At 45.4% G+C, this 21,356-nt stretch overlaps 1 long non-coding RNA gene across 1 annotated transcript in view; it reads left to right on the top strand.

Moving 5' to 3' along the window:
• The window catches only part of LOC134485959 (uncharacterized), a 31,199-nt gene extending 10,130 nt beyond the window's left edge, over positions 1-21,069 (top strand). Inside the window, exons 2-3 of the long non-coding RNA XR_015676859.1 lie at positions 12,344-12,705; positions 17,243-21,069. This is a non-coding gene — a long non-coding RNA (uncharacterized LOC134485959). The remainder of the gene's footprint in view (positions 1-12,343; positions 12,706-17,242) is intronic.
• Positions 21,070-21,356: the final 287 nt, after the last annotated feature.

The following is a 21,356-nucleotide window of genomic DNA, read 5'->3' as shown; positions in this document are numbered from 1 at the left end:
GTGAATGTTTAAAACTTGTTTGGGATGAATGCTCTGAACAATTCAGCATCTGGTGCACAAATATTTTTGTAGACACGAGTCCAAATACCACAAAACCACTGCCACAGCCCAGGTTATGTGAACCATTTTCTTAGGCAGATTTTTAATGAGTGTGATTATTCTTGAACTATGAGACTGTCTCCACAGGGACATCAAGATTAACCTCAAAAAGAAATCGTACAGCGATGACCCATATTAAAAAAAAATGGAAAGAAGAAGTCATCTTGGAACTAATTTGAAGGGGAAAAAGAAGCTTTTGGGTTTGTTTCGGGTTTTCTTTTTTTTAATTGTTGTTGCCGTGCTAAGCATTGTACAAAGGCAAATCAAAGTTGACACCATCAGGGACATTCCTACAGAGAGTGGCTGGTGGCAGATAAGGCTTGGCTGAGCTGTGCCAGAGTCCGGTTTCAGTTCTGTCAGGTGTAATCAGAGCCCTGGTCTTAAAACAAAAGCTGCCAGTCCACTTCATCAGAAGACACTCCAGGCCCTTCACCCTACCTACACTAAATGGGAAAAGAAGCATCGATTCCTCAGAGGAAAAGAGAACCACATATCATTAGCGGGTTTTCGACACAGCGTGTCATGGTCTAATGCTCCTCATTTAATACACCGGCCCCTCCTGCCCCCCACGCCCTGTTTCCAGCTCATAGATGGAGTGAGTTTGTTTGCTTGTTTTAAATGCTGTGGTTGTAGAAATTAAGCTTCTCTTTATAATCTATGACAAAGGCAATTGGTGAGTCTGTTCACCATGGTGGGAGTCTTAGGTCACCCATGGCTTTAGAATGGGGTGAGGGGGGGTTGGGGATTTAGCTCAGTGGTAGAGCGCTTGCCTAGGAAACGCAAGGCCCTGGGTTCGGTCCCCAGCTCCGGAAAAAAATGGGGTGAGGGGTGATAGGTGGTGGGGGGGGCACACTTTTTTTTTTTTAATTCCTGAAAAGAGGCTTACTCAAAATGTCACTTGGAAAATTGCTCTTGTGGATGGGTGTGCTACATAGAGTAAATTAGAATTTTCCCTTGAAAGAAATATATGAATAAAAGATAAAGTGAACCAAAAAACTGTTTGGGAAGATTCGTTGTGGTGAGCTACAGTGAACCCTTACAGCTTCTAACCTAACTGGTGGGTGTAACTGGACGTCCATTAAAATAACCACAGAACCCAGGCTAGCCATACTTCCTCATTGCTGAAACGGTCCCACAATGACTGACCGCGCGTTTGGGTGCAGCCGTCTTAGGAAGTGCACTCCCATTTTGGTGACAGGCAAACCGAGGGAGAGTGTAGAAAGGAGGCCAACCTGCTGGGGCAAAAATTGCTGAGGAAGTGTTACAGCTCTAACTCGAGGAAATTAAAAGCCTGCAGTGGGGCAGGCAGGGGTGGGGGTGGTGACAATTAGCTACCACTGAGGAGCAGGAAGGAATACCAGAATGAATGACAATCGGAGGAAACTGGCCCACGACAAAGGAGGCCTGCACTCCCACCCCTGCCCTGTCCCCCACCTCTGCCCCCAGGCACAGAGTAATGGCTGAGAAATGCTGGCTCTTCTAGGGTTCTGTCAGGCCCTAAGCATTGGGTTGCTGGAGCTCATAATTTAACCCCTTTATATCCTAAAGTCTCATTCTGAGGCAGCTATCTTTACTCTTTGATTGCTCCAAGACTGCTCTGAACACCAGAATGTCTGCATAGTTATCGTGAAAACAAAGCCATTGTCCCCTTCCACAATCAGCCTGGAAAAACACACATCCAAGGTTGGATTGGGTAGAAAAATATTTATGCCAACTTATGCAAGAAGTGCAGGTATTAGTATTAGATAAAAATATTAGGAAAACAAGATAATACCTGAAAGGCATTTGAAAGTCATTTTGATGAGTATCAAGATTATTTAAGATCCTGGCATATTCTATAACCAAAGATAATGACGGGGCTGGGCATGGGAGGGAAAGTGGAATTGGTTCATAAAAATAAGAATTTGAATTTTTAAAAAATTCACTGTGTTTACTACACATGATTTTGGGTGTACAGAAAAAGATTGAACCCCAAATGAAATTTTAGGGTTTTTTTTCTATTAGCTTGGTTTGTTTGGTTGTTTGTGTTGTTTTGCTTGTTTGTTTTATTTTCTTCTTCTTTTTTTTTTTTTTTCTTACAACTTGGTGGTTAATCAGAAGAAATCTAGGAAACTCCAGAGTTTAATCAGTCAGGATGCTAAAATATGGAGGGGAAGACAAGGTTAAGTCACTCGGGAAGCCGGGGAGAGGAGATCACTAAGTAGAATGAAGACACTGAGTAGGATTAGAAGACCAGATACTACTACAAAGGGCTGATTTAGGGACAAAGCAGATAATAAGGCCATCGAGGGACCCTTAAGAGTCCAATTCTGGAAGCGAATTGACTGCCCCAACCTAATAAAGGAAGAAAGTGTTGCACACACAGGATGAGTTAAAGGTGCCCTAGGAGAGACAGAGGCCTCTGATTTCTCAAGCCAGCACGCTTAGAAAAGAAGAAAGGGGAGAGGTTCTGTGCGTGGAACAATAGCAAGTGGGTGTAAAAGTGAGCCAGGCAATCTGAAGTAGACAGCGATGGACAAAAGGCCTTCCAGACAGACAACCCAGAGAGATTCCTGGAATAACTTAAGGTGACAGTCCGTGGGGGAGGGGCACACTGGGAACTCGACCAGTTAAAGGAGATTTTATTTTAATAAACGTTAGCATCCTTTCTTTCTTGGGGGGTGTGGGCAAGCATAGGTGTCTACAGTCTGCTAACAGTGCTAAATTAAGGGCCATTAGGGTTTCCCCTCAAACAAAGATGACAAAGAGTAGATGACTTAAAGTCCTTAGTGGGGAAAAGCCGTCACGAATACTGCCTTGTCTTGCATGCCTGGAAGGCTCATTGTAAAGACCCCAATGCTCTGGGAGATTGGAAAAAAGCAAAAGTGGCAAGAACTGTCCAAGAGAAGGCAGAAAATGGGGAGCTTTTCCCTTGTCAGTCAGAAGCAATGAAAAAAAGAGACTCTAGACAGGGAAGATGATGACGCACATAGAAATGCATTCGGCCACCAGACAAGACAATCCCATTGTAGAGAAGTGTCTTTTTTTTTTTTTTTTGGTTCTTTTTTTCCAGAGCTGGGGACCGAACCCAGGGCCTTGCGCTTCCTAGGTAAGCGCTCTACCACTGAGCTAAATCCCCAGCCCCGAGAAGTGTCCTTTTGATTCAAACCTTCATAATCCGATATTTTAGACTCTGACCACTTTAATAGAATTTCTACCATAAGTGTTTATTGACAATTATTTATTGGCATCATCATCTTATGCTACAAGGGGTACCTTGGTTCCCTAGATGAAGGAAGAATTGGGAACAGATTGTATTGTCCACTCTTCCTGAGGCCCTAACATGTTTAAGGAGCACACATCAGTGTAGATGCAAAGGTACCCATAGGTTAACAATTAGAAGGCTAACAGTAGCTGGACATGGTGACACATGCCTTTAGTCCCAGCACTCAGGAGACAAAGGCAGATCTCAGAATCTGAGGTCTACTGATTAAGTTCCAGGGTAGCAGGGCTAGCTACAAAGTGAAACCCTCTCTTGAAAAAAACCAAAGAAAGAGAGGAGAAAAGAAGGGAGGAGAGGGAAGGGAAGGGAGGGGAGGGGAAGGGAGGAGGAGGGGAAGGGGAGGAGGAGGGGAGGGGAGGGGAGGGGAAGAGAGCTGCAGGCATGCACAAACATCATTTGCAGTTTCTTGAGTAAATTACATTGCATATGTGTATGTGTGTGTGTGTGTGTGTGTGTGTGTGTGTACAGGGAAAAGTGTAAATGTGGACCCCCTCAACACACACACACACACACACACACACACACACACACACACACACACGGATATTAATGGAACCAGGTGAAGCTCAAAAATGAAACAGAAATGTTCTAGACTGCAGCCCAAGCAGTTACAGCCTTCATCTTCTTCCAACTTGCTCAACCCAGCAAGGGCTGGACCAGTATGGTTTAGAGCCATGGTGGAGACCTTTGCAGAGAGGCTGTGCACCCTCTGCGTCATGTCTACAGCTTCCTTTGGTCTACACTGGAGCTCCCTCGTTTTAAGTTTAATATTTTTCAATAGTTATTTTTATTTTTCGAGGTATATGTATGTTTTGCCTACATGTACATCTGTGTACTGTGTGCATGTCTGATGCCTGCAAAGGCCTAAGACAATGTCAGATGCCCTGGAACTTGAGATACAGAGAGTTGTGAGCCACCATGTGGGTGCTGGGACTCGAACCCTGATCCTCCAGAAGAGCAGCCGGTGTTCTTTAGTTGCTTGAGCTATCTCTCCAGCCAACCTTCCTATTCTAAACATACATAGTTCTCTGGGTTTAAAAAGAAAAGAGCGGAGTGTCTGACTGGAAGGACTGATCTGGACCGAGAGGCATCAGAGGGTCACCACCTATGATTATTGCCAAGGAGGAAATTGAAACTCAAGATGAGGAGGAGGTTAAACGGAGGTTGGGGAGGAGGGGAGCCACAACCTCAGAAGAGATCTGTTAAATCATCTTTGCTTTCCCAGCTGCTTGGACCTAAAGAATGTCAGCAATTCTCCTCCTCCCACACAGCCTCTCTGTAATAATTAGCTTTACTGCGCTTTTTTTCACAAGCTATTACCTTAATTATTTTAATTAGATTGTTCATGCACTCAAGCTGTTTACAAGCACTTTTCTTTTTACGGCATATCCATAAACAGAAGAGGGAAACTCCATCTTGGAAGAAGCCTGGCAGTTTTCACTAGATAAGGAGGCCTCGGACCCCAGCCTGGATGGAAGTTTATTTTCCACACTAGTCTGCAAACTGCCCAGCATCCTAGGACCACTTTCCCGAGGAGAGCGAGAAGCGAAGCCCCTTCCCAGGAAAAACCACAAGTCCCACGTGTACCTTCTGCGGTCACTGCCAGTCAAAATCATGGGAATACCTAGCCTGTTTTCGATATGGTCCTCTAACGAACTCCACGTGGTGTAAATAGTCAAGGTTATGGATGGTTAGTTGGGTTAGTTCCCAGGCGTGATTAGGATTCCTCATACTTGGCATTTCTTAGCTATCTAGTTGATCCCTGGTTCCTCGATTTACTAGTTGAGCGACCTTGAAAACATTTTAACTTCTCAAATTCTCCATTTACCTATCTGTCAAATAAAGGTAAAAGGCACAAACCCCGTAGACTTATTTAAGAATTACACGTGTCTCGGGGCTTCCTCTTCCTGATTGCTTTCTTATCTCTTCCCCTTGCCTTGAGACTTCTTAGCAAACTTGGATGATAGGAAATCGGGCTCTTTGGGAATTCAAGTTCATCCTTAAATGTATTCATTAAGTACATTCAAAAGTGAAGGCGGGGGTGTCCATGGGTTGGGAGCTTGCCTTCCCACCACGCAGGAAGCTCTGTGTTTGGTTTCCAGCTCAACAGAAACTGGCCTTGGTGGCTCCTACCTGTAATCCTCCAACTCTCCGGAGGTGGAAGCAGGAGGAGGAGCAGTCCAAGGTCATCCTCGGCTACATACACATTGAGTCAAGATGCATAGAGAGATAGACATTAATAGCTGGATAGATAAAAACACACCAACAAATGTGACTGAGTGCAGGTTGCAAAAAAATTCGGAGGAATTCTTATTATTTGAATGCATGCAGTAGAACACTTTAAAGACTGTCAATTCCTTTCTCCTCTGTTGTCACCCTGCTTTGTGTGTGTGTGTGTGTGTGTGTGTGTGTGTGTGTGTGTGTGGGGTACAGTAGTGTCTAAGAGGAGGCTTTCCTATATTGCCAAGGATAGGCCTTAACTCTAAGTTTCTTTTCCCAAAAGATTAAATGACCTCATGAGCCACCATGCCTGGTTTCTTTATCCCAAAAGCTCCACACACTTGGTGCTTCGAGTGACTCTCAGCCTGAGTGGTCTCTGAGGGGAGGTTTGAGTGGGCAGTGCAGGCTCCTCAGGCTCCTACTTGCACCTTCCAGCATTAGCCTCAGGGTGGGAAAGAATTGGACTCTTTGGGAGGTTTGCTGATCTAAGTCACTTTTTAAAAAATTTAGTATGCTGTGAGCTTTACTTTGAATATAGTCTGGGGCTTGAAGGAAGCCATATTGCCTCACTTCTGCTTGATCTCGCCGTTGCTCAGGTGTTAATGGCAAAGAAGCCATAGCCAGGAAAGACAGTTTTCTTCCTGGCCATCCCTTAACACAAGGGTTTTTTAAAACTGATGCCAAGAACGCCATTTTTCCCCCTACAAGGTGGCTGCTAGTACTCTACCAGTGTGCTGTCAACATTTTGTTGTTGTTGTTGTTCAATCATTATAAAATAATCACATATATTCGTCCTGGGGGCACGGGGCACATTTGTCAGAGGACAACTTGTGTGCGTTGATTCTCTCCTACCATGTGGCTAGATCGAATGTAGGTTGTCGGGCTTGCAAGGTTACTGGCTTGACAAGCTGAGCCATCTTCCTGGCTCTTTTTTTTTTTTTTTTTTTTTTTGGTTCTTTTTTTCGGAGCTGGGGACCGAACCCAGGGCCTTGCGCTTCCTAGGCAAGCGCTCTACCACTGAGCTAAATCCCCAACCCCCATCTTCCTGGCTCTTGCTGTCAATCTTTACTCCGTTAATAAAAGCAGAAAACTGTTCTCCCTAATGCCTTTTTATGACAAGTTGTAGAACAGGAAAGAAGTGATTTGATCTATGTTTCAACAGAAATGTTTACAGTTGACCTTATGAGTCGTTCATGCTAAATATAGTAACTGTAGTACTTTTAGTATCCTTAAAAGCAAAACAACCTGAGATAGAATGGCGTGCTTGTGTGTGTTCAAAAGGAATCCTTTGCCACCATCTTGTGGACATTTTGGTGTAACACAAGAAACCAAACCTTCAATGGTTTCATTAAGGATTCTAGAGAAATCTTCCAGCACTCTCTTCTGGCACATTACAGAACAAGGAGGAAAAGAAAAAAACCCAACAAACAAAAAAACAAAACAAAACAAACAAACAAAAAAAACGCCCTCAAAAATCTTAAGCCAGGGCAAACGCCTGCCTGTGTTCCTTGATTTTAAGTAAGCTTGGCAGGATTTCTCAACCCTGGCACTGTTGACATGTGAGGCCTGATGGTCCTTGTTTCTGGGGACTCTTGTGTGTACTACCCAGTTAATAACAGTATTTGTCTGTAACACTCCAAAAAAATGCCGCCCTCCCCCACGGTCCACAGAGACTGAACCACCAATCAAAGAGCACGCAGGGACTGGATTAGGTCCTCTACCTATATAGAGCAGATGTGCAGCTTGGTCTTCATGTGGGTCCTCTAATAATTGGAGCAGAGGGCAATCTCTGACTTGGACTCTATCGCCTGCTTTTGGATTCTTTTCCCCTAGCTGGGACGCTTTGTCTGGCCTCAGTGAGAGAGGATGCGTTAATGTGCCAGGGTGGGTTGGAACGGGGAGGGGGTCTCCCTTCTCTGCGGAGAAGGGGAATGGGAGAAGCGGGTGGGAAGGTAGGACTGGGAGGAGAGGAGGGAAGGGGCTGGGATCCGGATGTAAAGTGAATGAACAAACAAATGCCGCCCCACCCCCATTGCCAAATGGACAATGACAGAGGACAGTGGGGACACTGAGAAAGGGTGCACACCATGAAAGAGTTGGCTAAAGAAACTGCAGTGTTTATATAGCGCTCATTTTCCTAATTGCTCTAAAAGAGGGGCGAGGGTTGGGGGGACCAAAACAGGAAAAGCTCTCATTTATGGAGTTACAGGATCACAGCCTAGAAAATGCCACAAACCCACCTGCTGACACACCTCACTCGCTAGGAGTGCGCTGCTCACCCCACTCTGATTCCTGTGCAAAAATCTATCCTGTCTCTGGTTTTTATGATTGCATCAAGAAATATGTATGTCCTCAGGAAATTAAGAGACTTCTTATGGCTTTCAGCCCCATCTAAAAATGTCTCCTGTTTTTCTCCCAAATTTCTTCTCAGTATTTTGTGTTACCTCAGTATTTCTACTTCTTTCAAAATCCAGCATCTTCTAAAAGCCTTCAATAGCACCCTCATCAGGTAAAGTCCTGCTATAACAATCTAATTACGTATTTCACTTTTTATCTCCCAAGGCTATCCCTTTTACTCTGGTCCCTTTGTCATTATTGATAGTTCATTTACTGTTTGCTTCTTTCCCACCTGTTATATTCCACGCACAGTTTTAAATGCCGGGGATGTAAAGTTGACCCCCGACTAACTCTTCATGTAGTCAGGTGGGAAGAACAGAGAAATTATAACGTGTTGTGCACAGCAAGTGATAGAATGAAGGGGTTAGTGAGGGGTTAAGGGAGTCTGGAAGAAGAAAGTTGGAGCAGGCTTTGAAGAGGTTTCAATTAATCTGCGTTTTGAAAGATGGATAAGAGTTTGCCAGGCAAGAGGAATGTCAACAAAAACCCTGTGCAGATGGGAGTCCTTTCTCTCTCCAGCCCTCACCGTCACACACAGCCACCACCTCAACAACATCACACATAGCCATCTCATCACTGTCACACACAGCTACCACCTCAGCACTGTCACACACAGCCACCTCAGCACTGTCACACACAGTCACCTCAGCACTGTCACACACAGCCACCTCAGCACCATCACACACAGCCACCACCTCAGCACCATCATACACAGCCACCTCAGCACCGTCACACACAGCCACCACCTCAGCACCGTCACACACAGCCACCTCAGCACTGTCACACACAGCCACCACCTCAGCACCGTCACACACAGCCACCTCAGCACTGTCACACACAGCCACCTCAGCACTGTCACACAGCCACCTCAGCACTGTCACACACAGCCACCTCAGCACTGTCACACACAGCCACCTCAGCACCATCACACACAGCCACCACCTCAGCACTGTCACACATCAACCTCAGCAACACCTCACACAGAGCCACCTCAGCACCGTCACACACAGCCACCTCAGCACTGTCACACACCAACCACCTCAGCACTGTCACACACAGCCACCTCAGCACCATCACACACAGCCACCTCAGCACTGTCACACAGCCACCTCAGCACTGTCACACACAGCTACCACCTCAGCACTGTCACACACCAACCACCTCAGCACCATCACACACAGCCACCTCAGCACCGTCACACACAGCCACCTCAGCACTGTCACACAGCCACCTCAGCACTGTCACACACAGCCACCTCAGCACCGTCACACACAGTCACCTCAGCACTGTCACACACAGCCACCTCAGCACTGTCACACAGCCATCTCAGCACTGTCACACAGCCACCTCAGCACCATCACACACAGCCGCCACCTCAGCACTGTCACACACAGCCATCTCAGCACTGTCACACAGCCACCTCAGCACCATCACACACAGCCGCCACCTCAGCACTGTCACACAGCCACCTCAGCACTATCACACACAGCCACCTCAGCACTGTCACACACAGCCACCTCAGCACCGTCACACACAGCCACCTCAGCACCGTCACACACAGCCACCTCAGCACCGTCACACACAGCCACCTCAGCACCGTCACACACAGCCACCTCAGCACTGTCACACACAGCCACCTCAGCACTGTCACACAGCCACCTCAGCACTGTCACACACAGCCACCTCAGCACTGTCACACACAGCCACCTCAGCACCATCACACACAGCCACCACCTCAGCACTGTCACACATCAACCTCAGCAACACCTCACACAGAGCCACCTCAGCACCGTCACACACAGCCACCTCAGCACTGTCACACACCAACCACCTCAGCACTGTCACACACAGCCACCTCAGCACCATCACACACAGCCACCTCAGCACTGTCACACAGCCACCTCAGCACTGTCACACACAGCTACCACCTCAGCACTGTCACACACCAACCACCTCAGCACCATCACACACAGCCACCTCAGCACCGTCACACACAGCCACCTCAGCACTGTCACACAGCCACCTCAGCACTGTCACACACAGCCACCTCAGCACCGTCACACACAGTCACCTCAGCACTGTCACACACAGCCACCTCAGCACTGTCACACAGCCATCTCAGCACTGTCACACAGCCACCTCAGCACCATCACACACAGCCGCCACCTCAGCACTGTCACACACAGCCATCTCAGCACTGTCACACAGCCACCTCAGCACCATCACACACAGCCGCCACCTCAGCACTGTCACACAGCCACCTCAGCACTATCACACACAGCCACCTCAGCACTATCACACACAGCCACCTCAGCACCGTCACACACAGCCACCTCAGCACCGTCACACACAGCCACCTCAGCACCGTCACACACAGCCACCTCAGCACCGTCACACACAGCCACCTCAGCACCGTCACACACAGCCACCTCAGCACCGTCACACACAGCCACCTCAGCACCGTCACACACAGCCACCTCAGCACCGTCACACACAGCCACCTCAGCACCGTCACACACAGCCACCTCAGCACCGTCACACACAGCCACCTCAGCACCGTCACACACAGCCACCTCAGCACCGTCACACACAGCCACCTCAGCACCGTCACACACAGCCACCTCAGCACCGTCACACACAGCCACCTCAGCACCGTCACACACAGCCACCTCAGCACCGTCACACACAGCCACCTCAGCACCGTCACACACAGCCACCTCAGCACCGTCACACACAGCCACCTCAGCACCGTCACACACAGCCACCTCAGCACCGTCACACACAGCCACCTCAGCACCGTCACACACAGCCACCTCAGCACCGTCACACACAGTCACCTCAGCACCGTCACACACAGCCACCTCAACACTGTCACACACAGCCACCTCAGCACCGTCACACAGCCACCACCTCAGCACCATCACACACAGCCACCACCTCAGCGTGCTCACGTCTCTACACTACTCCGTGCTCCAGCTCTGCAGCTCTGCCCATCATCTCTTCCTCAATTCTATCTCCATCTTGTCTGTCCTATCCAGCTCTTATTTCTCATCCTATTACTTGACCACCATTCAAGCAGTCTATGCCTCTCCTGAATTTGGAGAGCCTTTTGGCAACTCTTGTCCACAGTCCTCTTAGCCAAACTGGTTTACCCTTAAGGCACTTCATCCCTCAGAATCAGGAACTGAGGAAAAGCCCAATCATCTCCCACCTTTCTTTTTTTTTTTTTTTTATTTTTTTTTTGGTTCTTTTTTTCGGAGCTGGGGACCGAACCCAGGGCCTTGTGCTTCCTAGGTAAGCGCTCTACCACTGAGCTAAATCCCCAGCCCCATCTCCCACCTTTCATGTGTGATAAGCTTTGTGACAGGAAGAGGTCGAACAGGAGATGACACTAACATTGTGACAGAAGTGTAGCCTCAGCTTAGGGTAAGGTCCTGCCCTGAGGAGACCTCCTTTATTTTCTCCTCCAGCTCCCATCTCTTCCACAGGCTCAGTTCTCACTTCTCATAGTCTCTCAATCTCTTCCATGTCCTTGGGTCTGGAATGTGTCTCCCCATTAGGTCCTCAGGCCTTACTTAGTGCCTACCCCACAGGCTTCACTTTCTTGGCTCCATGATTCCTTCCCTGCTCTCATAATCATTGCATTCTCTCTCTCTCTCTCTCTCTCTCTCTCTCTCTCTCTCTCTGTGTGTGTGTGTGTAAGGGTGTGTGATATGTGTGTGTGAGAGAGAATGTGTGTGGTGTTTGAGGGTGTTCATGTGTGTGTGTGTAAAGGGTGTGTGTTATGGTATGTGTGAAGTGTGTGTGTGATGTATGTGTGAAGTGTGTGTGTGATGTATGTGGTGTGTGTATGTGTGTGTGTGTGTATGAGAGAGAGAGACAGAGAGACAGAGAGAGACAGAGAGAGACAGAGACAGAGAGAGAGACAGAGAGATAATGTGTGGTATGTGTATGTATGTGAGGGTGTTCATGTGTGTGTGTGTGGTATATGTGTGTCTGAGAGAAAGTGTGATGTGTGTATGTGTGTAAGGATGTTCATGTGTGTCTGTGTGTGGTGTGTGTATATACAGGTGTGAATGTGTGTCTAAGAGTGTGTTGTGTATGTGTATGAGGATCTGAGCCTGTATCTGTGTGTGTGTGTGTGTGTGTGTGTGTGTGTGTGTGTGTGTGTGTGAATGCCTGTGCACTGTGTCAGAGATTGAACCAGGGTTACTGATCCTGAGAGGTTGCCAACAACCTTTCATAGTCTAACTAATAAGCTGTTATCATTGCCAGTGGCTCTTACCCTACTTGGCAGTGCTGTGTCTGTATTTTGGGTCCATGAGAGGCAAGATTTTGCTTATTCACTCTACGCTATTTTCCCAGGGCCTGGAGGATGCCTGGCACGCCATTGGTACTCACTAAGCATCACCTGAATGAGCAACGGAGGATAAATCTTGGAGCTGTTTGCTCCACATTGAAACATTACCTGAGCCGAAGAGGGGATTGAGTAAGACTGAAACCTAGCGACACTCACAAGGCTCAGGAAGCTGAGAAAGCAAACCCCAGTAAAGGCACATGACTGCAGGTGCCATGTGAATAGAAAAAAAACATCTGCCTGAGGACTAGGGCAAAGGTGAGCCAAGAGCTCCATGCTCCAATATGGCCACAGCCCTGATCACAGAGAGAACATCCTCCTCATCCTCCTGGATCTTCAGAACTTTGGACTCTTTGGTGAGCTTGTTTAGGTAAGCAGAAAGCTGGATTTTCCCTTGTGCAATCTAGAGCGTTTCACTGACACTCTGTCCTTAGGGTGCTACTCTGTCCTGGTAATGTTTTAAGGTCAGTCACCAATTATAATATTTGTTTATTCTTGAAGAAGTAAATTAATTCACCAAAAACTTATGGAGGAACACCTGAGTACTTTACAGAGGGGTAAATATGATAAATGATGAAAAGTGAGAGTGCTCAGGCTCATGGAGAAAACAAGATTAGGAGGGTCATGACAACGTCTTTCACGAAACATGGGGTTTTGCAGTTTTGAAGGGGACGAGCTGAGACTTGAATTTACATAAGAGCTGATACAATGTGAACTTCTGTTTTCTGGTTTAGATGCCAACCCTTTTACCTAAAATATAAAAGGGAAACATGTTCGTGAAGAACAAAGCAAGAAAGGGTAAAATTTCAGTCAACTTGGGTTTCGCCTCCAGATCACCATGTTTCTTCTCGAAAGGGGAAGAGAACCTTCCAGAAGGAAGGTCTGGAAGAGCTAGGATCAGTGCAGAGCAATAGTCTTACCATAGTTTTCATGGTTTTTATTTGTATCGATTTAAAGTCTAAATGCTTGCTTTTAATACTCTAACAGGAAGAGAGGGTGTCCACTCCAGGCTTTCCCCCATCAGCTTTTTCCCATGAGATTACAGCCTTAGTCAACAGTAGATCTACAGCCTCTGTAAAAGGCTATTGTCAGAAGCCATCTAGGAAAGGCCAAAGACATGCAAGTGATGTTTCTGGAGATGGATCACCATTTTGCATGGCCTACAGTGGGTGAGCTCTGAGGCAAGGTCCCAAGAGACTTCATCCCAGGATTGCTTCTTGTGGCTGATATGCCTTTTCCTGTCACTATCACATAACCTAATAATTCCTGGGCATTATTCCACACTATTGGGAAGATTTTCTGCAATTAACATGAAGATCTACTTCCAGGTAGTATGGACAGTTGATGATTTCATAATTCCTAACAATGATTTTTATTAAATTCCTAAATTTATACAAGTAGCATTGAGCCCTCTAAAAGCTGCAAATACGACTCTATAAATCTTTATATGTCACAGGCTAATTGCACTTGGATAAGAAAGTAAGCTTGAAACAGATTTACTATCAGGGAAAACATTCCTTCTAGGTTAACTGTGAGAACATTATCCGGTAATTAAAGGTCATATACTGGGAACGGACAATTTATTGTAGGTGAAAGAATAGAAAATAAAATACTTATTGGTTTATCTATACAAAACTTCAAAACTAATGAGACACTAGGTGGATGATTTGTCTATTGGCAAAACCATGGTTACTTGTGACAAAAAATTATTGCTTTAAACTTATAATGAACTTATGGATCTAGAAGATAAATAATAAATGTTTAGTCAGATACTAGTCTTAATGGAAAGACATTTAAATATTTCTGCTGTAACTTTTTGTCATTTTATGACGTGAACTATTGTGTGAAGTTGCTATGAATTTATGGAATGTGAAGATGCTTGAGAACCCATGTGATCAATTATCTGAAAAGTTTAAGAACTAAAAACGACAATGAAACAAGGGTGCTGTTTTCTTCAGCTTCATCCAGTATGTTTGCCTCTTCTCCTCTCCTCTCCTCTCCTCTGCTCCCCTCCCCTCCCCTCCCCTCTCCTCTCCTCTCCTCTCCTCTCCCCTCCCCTCTCCTCCCCTCCCCTCCCCTCCTTTCCTCCCCTCCCTTCCCCTCTCCTCTCCTCTCCTCTCCTCCACTCCCCTCTCCTCTCCCCTCCCCTCCCCTCCTTCCCTTCCCTCCCCTCCCCTCCCCTCCCCTCTCCTCTCCTCTCCTCTCCTCTCCTCTGCTCTCCTCTCCTCTCCTCTCCTCTCCTCTCCTCTCCTCTCCTGTCCTCTCCTCTCCTGTCCTCTCCTCTCCTCTCCTCTGCTCTCCTATCCTCGCCTCTCCTCTCCTCTCCTCTCCTCTCCTCTCCTCTCCTCTCCTCTCCTCCCCTCCCCTCTCCTCTCCTCTCCTGCTCACAAAGAGTTAAGGAACTCCAAGTCTCTCACCAGGCTAATGAGAGGCCTGAGTCAAATATAAAAAGAATCAAAGTAATTAAGTCTTAATCCCCTGCTGCTGAGCAGAAGGACCTAGTTACCAGAAACCAATGACTTTTGGTCTTAGACCAAAAGGCAAAGAGTTATAGACAAAAGAACCACCACAGATAAAACAGATTTGGTACCAGTCACTGACTCTATACCCCCTCACTGCCCTCCTCCCTGGCTCTGCACCCCTCACATGGAGACCCTAAGATGCTGGGCTGAACACTGGCAGCTATTTAAGTCACTTTTCATCACTCTGACAAGATATCTGAGAAAACAAGGGAGACTGATGTAAATCCACAGTTTCAGTTATTTCAGTCCATTTTTCTGGCCCATGTGTGAAAATGAAGACTATCATGGTGAGAAGCATGTGGTGGAGCAAAGCAAGTAGCTCACCTCATCACACAGAGGCAAAGCATGACAGGAAGGCACCAAGAACACGGATGTTCCTATGACCCTATCCAGGCCATTACTGTCCAGTAGCATATTCAATATGAGCTTATTTATGGACTAGCCAATTGGTGACGTTACTGTTTTCACGGTCCAGTCACCTCGTAATAACACATGAACCTATGGGACCACTTATAATAGAACCACAGTAGAGCCATAAGTACTCAGAGAAGCCAATAAGGGAGTTCTAACCCACATGAACTGTGAGGTAATACACTTCTTTTGCTTTTAAGCTATCAAGTTGTTTAAGTTGTTATACAACATAGAAAACCAACACACATGGGTATCAGACTCCATGATGTAAATTTAGGTTCTTTCTTTTTTTTTGGATTATTCAATACATGCATACATACATGCATACATACAAACATACATACATACATCTATCCCATTCCTGAGAGTAATTGAATGGGATAGATTATTAGACACGTGATTGTTTACCCCTATTTTTTTTTTCTTTTTTCTTTTTTTCGGAGCTGGGGACCGAACCCAGGGCCTTGCGGTTGCTAGGCAAGCGCTCTACCACTGAGCTAAATCCCCAACCCCGTTTACCCCTATTTTTAAAAAAGATTTATTTATTCTATTTATATGAGTACACTGTCATTATCTTCAGACACACTAGAAGACAGCATCAGATCCCATTACAAATGGTTGTAAGCTAGGGATTGTAAGATGTGGTTGCCCCTGTTTACCCCTATTTTGAGTTATAATTAATATAGTAAAATTATTCCCTCACCCCAAATTGGATACTCTCATTAAAATATACTTGAGGGCTGGAGAGATGGCTCAGATGTTAAGAACATTGGCTGTTCTTCTAAAGGCCCCAGGTTCAATTCCCAGCATCCACATGACAGCTCACAACTGTCTGTAATTCTAGTTCCAGGGGATCTGACACCCTCACATAGTCATGCAGGCAGAACATCAATGTACATAAAATAATAAAATAAAATGTACTTGAAAGACAGATGGACATCACTGGTAGAACATGCATTTAGCATTTAGTAGCCTCTGGGTTCAATTTCCAGCAAAAAGAAAAATAAACTTTGTATCTTTGCTCAGTAATCTTGCCAGTACTAAACATTATAGATATATTTTTTTTCTTTTCTTTTTTTCGGAGCTGGGGACCGAACCCAGGGCCTTGCGCTTGCTAGGCAAGCGCTCTACCACTGAGCTAAATCCCCAACCCCGATATATTTTTTTAATATTTATTTTTATTTTATGTACATTGGTCTTTTGATGCATATATGTCTGCATGAGGGTGTTGGGAACCCTGGAACTGGAGTTACACACAGTGTGAGATGTCATGTGTGTCTTGGGACTGAGGCCTCTGGAAGAGCAGCCAGTGCTCTCAACCCTTGAGCCATCAGCTCTCCAGTACAGCATTATATGTCTTTATTATTTCCCAATTTGAAAAAGAAAGGTAGACAATGTGTCTTATTTACTCCATGCTGAGCATGGCCACAGGGCTTTCTGTACCTTTTTTCCATTTGATCCTTGTGTCAGAACACAGTCAAGAATGGAGTCGTAAGAGAATTGAGTGTGTGTGAGGAAACTCCAAGAGAACAAGAGTCGTGTGACCTCAATGTTTCAAAAACGCAGAGGTGTTCTTGGGATCTGTTTTCATGCCCCTCAAAGGTGCAGCAGAGAGGAGTGAACATACGTCTGATTATTCACTGCAGTCACCTGTTATGTGTTTATATGCTTCTAAGGAAAAACATGGCTTTGTTATTGTTGTTGGTTCTTTGTTTGTTTGTGGTTTCTTTTTTGTTTGTTTGTTTTTTGTTTTTGTTTTTTGTTTTTTTGGTTTTTTTTGTTTTTTTTTTTACCATATGCAACTTGTCCTTGTGATGAACACTTTACTCATGTGGCTTTTCCCTCAGAGTACAGATTGTCTGATGCTCTGAATAAACTTGGCTATCACATGAGACTTTAATCTGCATCCACTCTTCCAAGCCCAACTACCAATTAGAGCGGTAAACGATGAAGTAGTATTATCCTATTTTACAGATGACGATGTGCCCAGCCTGTCCCGAAATGAAGATGTTCTGCAGACGTGGATCTCTCCTCTCTCTGCTTGTCAGAGTATTTAAACACTGGATCCTGAGAAGTAGAAATTCCCTAGGCCCCTCATGCTGAGAGAAGAAAAAGATGCCCACCAGAGTGGGGCAACTCGTTTCCCAGGAAAGAGATTTACAACTTGTTAGGCTACCTTATTGGATGAGGCTGGACCCCAGAGGTTGATGAGTCAATGGTGGACGGTACTACACACTTCTTTGGACTGCTTAGATGTGCATAGTTCAGCCCTCGATTAAATTCCGACCTCACTTCAGGACTTCAGGGGAAGGGGGTCATCGTATCTCTTTGGCCTTCTTCCCGACGCAACCACGTTGAATCGTTCCTTTTCTGCTCTCTGCTATTAACTTGGCTGTTTAAATGGGTTGCTCAAGGGCAATGATCAGACTTGGCTTCTTGAGGTTTACACTGTGACCTAAAGTTTGGTAACAATGCAAGCAAGACGACCCAGATTTCCAGATAACCGTGTAGCAGAACAGCTAGACTCGAGCTTCGTTCACCCAGGCACATCCAGGACTCAAGTTATGAACTGAGTGAACTGAAGAGAAGGAGTCAGTCCTGGTGGCCATTAGGCCTATGGGCAGCCACTCCTCTGTGATTCATTCATTCGTGTCATTTTCCCCGGTGTGGCTTACATACTGATTGTACTTCATTGGCACTCCCTCCTCCTCCACCTAACTTTCTCCCTGCCAGTGTGATCACTGTGTGGTTCAACATCCTGGCTTCCATGTCCTTTGGCTCCCATTAGGGTTCAACCTGGGGAAAGTTTGGCAGAGATTAGAAAGGGAAGGAAAGTTCAAAGTATTTGTTGCCCTGAGTTACTCACTGCGTGACTGCCTATGACAGGCTGTCTTTAGAGTGAAGTCGAATGCTCTCCTGACCTAATCTGCTCAGGGCCCCTGCAGCCTCCTCTCTAATTGTTTTAGTGTTAGAAGTTGTAATTTGAGCTACAGTTAGCCCCAGATAACTGAATTATACCTTTCATTTTCCTTAAATCATACATGGACAGTCAACTCCTTTATACATAGACCCTTCTTGGTATATTCTACTTGGAGGTAAACTATCCTTTTCACATTGTTATCATTTATTATTTTTTTTTCTGGCCTGAAAGTATTGTTTCCATATTGGAGTTGTATCCTTTTGTTAATCAGACATTTTCCCAGCCTTTTGAGCTTTATTTGATAGAGATTTGGTAGTGCGCTCTTTATGTGCTTACTCGAGACCACACTCTGGAATATGTGGCCTTGATCTTTGACACACATAGGACAATTGTCTCTTCCATCCCGTCTGGGGTGGAGTAAGATGTATGGCTGCGGTCCATCTGCGGTTCAGAAGCCAGCTTCTCCTGAGAGGTCATAGTTCTCTTTAAGGGTTTGGAAAGACTTTGTCTTGTGTTCTTGAGTGGTCCGTCAGGAGCTGTTTTTCAATAGTAATTGTGTCTTCCTTGGCCTCCCATTCTTCTGTGGATCTCAGATGGTCTAACTGCTGTTATTCACTAGAATTCTAGGCATCATCCCTTCCTCTTAAAGGTACCTCTACATGGGGTTGGGGATTTAGCTCAGTGGTAGAGCGCTTGCCTAGCAAGCGCAAGGCCCTGGGTTTGGTCCCCAGCTCTGAAAAAAAGAAAAAAGAAAAAAAAATAAAGGTACCTCTACCCAGGAGTAGTTGAGATGACAATGTGGTGAAAACCAAAGTTTATTACACATGATGGTTTTGTTCCAAAATACTGTGACTTTTCCAGAAGTGCAATGAGGACTTTACTTCATTGTAACACCTCATAGAGATGATACTACTACTACTACTACTACTACTACTACTACTACTACTACTACTGTTACTACTACTACTATTACTATTATTTAGTTTTAATTTTTTTATTTCATATTGTCTTAGTTAGGGTTTCATTGCTATGAAGAGAAACTATGACTAACGCAACTCATAAAGAAAAACATTTAATTGGGGGTTGGCTTATGTTTCAGAGGTTTAGTCCATTATTTTCATGGTGGGAAGCATGGTGGCATGCAGGCAAACATGGTGCTGGAGAAAGAGCTGAGAATTCTACATCTGAAGACAACAGGAGGAGACCGTATACCATACTGGGTACAGCTTGAGCATAGGAGACCTTAAAGCCCACCTTCACAATGACACACTTCCTCTAACAAGGCCATACCTACTCCAGCAAGGCCACACCTCCAAATAGCACCAATCCCCTATGACCCGAGCATTTAAACACATGAGGCTGTGGAAGCCATAGCTATTCAAACCACAACACATATGTATGAATATTTTGCCTGCATGTGTATCTGTACCACAGGTATGTGTCTGATGCCCACAGAGGTCAGATGAGGGCATCAGTGTTCCTGACCTGGAGTTAGAGATGGTTGTTGGTTATCATATAAATGCTGGGAATTGAACCCTGGTCCTCTAGAAGAGCAATCAATGTTCTTAACTGCTGAGCCATCTCTCTTACACTTATTATTAACATTGCCCTGTCCTTAGATCTTAGAAGGAGTTTTTTCTGACCTTCTTCTAACTTCTCTACTATGGATTAATCTTCCTGCCTGTCCACAAGGGTCAGTTCTCTGCCTCAATTATTTTTTGATCTTAAATACTAGAATATTGAACATGGAGGAGTGACCCCCAAGTACTTGCAGGGATAGTGTTCCTATTGCCTTTATAAGTCTCTGAACTGCCTGATGGAGGATTCAGCACTACAGGTTCGATGGAGGTTCAGAGTGGGCAGACAGATGTCCAGCTTCCTTGGAGGTATCTGACCTGCTTCGGGTCTGGTCTTCACGCTCCCTTGACTAAGAATATTCTTTTCTTTCCTTAACCTCCTGCTTTCAAACCTTGCTACCTCAGGCTAAGAAATGAGGAGTGAGTTTTAAATAGTCATTCCCTTAACCATACCCTGCACAATGGGTTTTTTACAGAATCTCTGTGAAAGAAAGGATTTTGCTTTGAACCATAACATCTCCTTAGTCTAATGGAGAATTGGGGAGGAAGCATTGGTTTTGGGCCTTTGGGAAAGGAAGGATGAGGGGGATCCAAAAGGACAGATATATTTTTACTTCCCACCCTGAACTTACAACACAAGTCAGATTTCGAGTTGCAGATGTGCAGTGAGCAGAAGACAGGATAGAAGATGTTTGGGTCTTGGAAGTGTACATTTAAAGGCACATCAGGAAGAATGGCATACAAAGTGGATTTCTCTTCCCCCTCCCCCTCCCCTGTTCTACCTCTCTTCCTCCTCTTCTTCTTCCCTCTACCTTCCCTTCTCTCTTCTTCTCCCCCTAACCTCCAATGGAATCTTGCTATAAAGTCCAAACTGGCCTCAGACTCATGAAGGTTATTTTACCTCTTTTAAGATGAAGACTTGTTTTTCTTTGACCTGGAATTCTATGTCATTTACAAACATAAGCATGAAGTCTGGCTCTTAAGGAGGGAAATGGTCAAAAATATGAGAAGACACAACATAGACTGTGTCACACTGTTGAAGGGAGAAAGCTATGGTTAAGGCATGGGCATCTCTCTCTCTCTCTCTCTCTCTCTCTCTCTCTCTCTCTCTCTCTCTCCCCCACCCTCCCCTTGCATGCCTGTTTGTCAATCTGTCCATGTCTGTGTTCTGTACATATTCAAAGATAGATGCTGGCAGGTTGAGTTGGGTTAAAAGACGTACTGAGACATGACTAGCTAGAGAAAAAAAAAACTGTGTAGCTGTAAGGGTGTGTGTCATGGAATAAAATTTCAAACAACCTGGGGAAACATTTGTCGGTTGTCTGTGGACATTCTGGGAAAGAAAAGTGACAGTCAATGGCCAAGGCAAGCTGGTACAGAGACAAGGGAAACTCCCAATGGGGTTATGCAAAAGTTTTAAAAACACCTTAGCCTGAGGGAGGCCCTTTACCACAGGGACTACACAGAGGAAATGCATTTTATAAAGTCATCTGCATTTAGCTATAATTGATAAGCAGTAGCAGTCACCTATGAGAATGAGGAGTTACTGTTTAATGCATACATGATTTCTGTTTGATATGATGAAAGGGTT

This window comes from Rattus norvegicus, chromosome 2 (assembly GCF_021556685.1).
Source record: "Rattus norvegicus strain SHRSP/BbbUtx chromosome 2, alternate assembly SHRSP_T2T, whole genome shotgun sequence".
In the NCBI taxonomy this organism is placed as follows: domain Eukaryota; kingdom Metazoa; phylum Chordata; class Mammalia; order Rodentia; family Muridae; genus Rattus; species Rattus norvegicus.
The sequence above is the reverse complement of the archived record's forward strand: the minus strand, read 5'-3'. Positions and strand labels throughout refer to the sequence as shown.